Source organism: Oryctolagus cuniculus, chromosome 7 (assembly GCF_964237555.1).
Source record: "Oryctolagus cuniculus chromosome 7, mOryCun1.1, whole genome shotgun sequence".
Classification (NCBI taxonomy): domain Eukaryota; kingdom Metazoa; phylum Chordata; class Mammalia; order Lagomorpha; family Leporidae; genus Oryctolagus; species Oryctolagus cuniculus.
In genome coordinates this window covers 48,334,495-48,335,784 of record NC_091438.1, presented here as the reverse complement: position 1 = coordinate 48,335,784, position 1,290 = coordinate 48,334,495, and the positions used below count along the sequence as shown (strand labels likewise).

Sequence of the window (1,290 nt, the reverse complement as noted above, 5' to 3'; positions counted from 1 at the left end):
CCACGACGAGCCCGTCCCCCAAACCCTGCCGCCCCTGAGTGTTTCCATCTCAGCTGGAGCTCGGTCCCCATCCTCCCCACGCTCAGAACAATCCCAAACACGAGGGCTCTGACGCCGGGGCGTTCCTCGACTCCACATCTAACCCGCCAGGAGCGCGTGTGTTCCTGTGGCTCGAGGACGGGCCTTGCTGTCACCCGCTCCTTCCTCCTGGTGACGGAGTTCAAGCAAGCGGCGCGGACCAAGGCGAGCAGACCCATGTCCCTCGCGCCCCCCGGGAGTGCCACTGCGCTGTCCTTGCGCGCCTCCGTCGGCTCTGTCCTCCGCTTCAGCCTCTGCCAGGCCTGCTCCGGGCCCAGGGACCGTGGCGGGTACCGGGCAGCTCCCGGGGCCTCCCGAGGAGGAGCTCCAGCTGCTCTTTCGGGGACGTGCGGGGACGCGGCTTGGCGCAGGCGTGCGGGGCCGCAGGGAGTGCGGGATCCCCAGAGGCTGGCGCCCGTGCTGCTCCCGCAGGAGAATGGACACTGCCCCCTCTTTCCCGTAGGACCCTAACGTGTTCGTGGAAACGCGGGGTTTGTTATCCTGTGTGGATGGGGGAAGTGACCGATGACGCGAAAGGCACCACATTGTCTCATGAAGATACCAGGGCACAGGCTTCATCTGCATGGCTTTCAGGGAAATATTTTAGCAGGTACGGTTGGTTTCCGTAGTGTAGTGATTATCACGTTCGCCTCACACGCGAAATGTCCCCGGTTCGAAGCTGGGCGGAAACAGAATCCTTTTCCTGAAGCCAGGAGAGTAAGAGCAGAGTGAGGAGGAGAAGCGGCCGTGTCCACGTGTCCACGCAGCTCACATCAACCAGACCTCGTTTCTCTTCTCCCGTGCTGGCCATTGTCACCCCGCTCCGGCCAGGTTTACAAGAGGGAAATGCTTTCAGGTTTTCTTTCCTTTCTTTCTCACTTTCTCTCTCTACATATTTCTCTTCTTTTCTTTTAAATATTTCTTTGTTTATTTATTTGAAATACAGAGTTAGAGAAAGATGGAGACACAGAGAGACGTCTTCCTTCTGCTGCTTCACTCCCCAAATGGCCTCAACAGCTGAAGCTGAGACAATGCACAGCCAGGTGCCAGGAGCTTTTTCCAAATCCCCAGGTGGGTGCAGGGGCCCAAGGACTTGGCCATCCTCCACTGCTATCCAGGGAAGCAGCTAGGACAGGAACCGGAGCCTATGGGGAAGCCAGCACCGCACACCACAGTGTAGGCTCCTCAGGTTTCTTACAGTGAATCTTCTCC

The 1,290-nt window shown here is 58.7% G+C and overlaps 1 non-coding gene across 1 annotated transcript; it reads left to right on the top strand.

Moving 5' to 3' along the window:
• Positions 1–697: 697 nt before the first annotated feature.
• TRNAV-CAC (transfer RNA valine (anticodon CAC)) lies at positions 698–770 on the top strand. Its single transcript has one exon. It is a non-coding gene; the product is annotated as a tRNA-Val (tRNA).
• Positions 771–1,290: the final 520 nt, after the last annotated feature.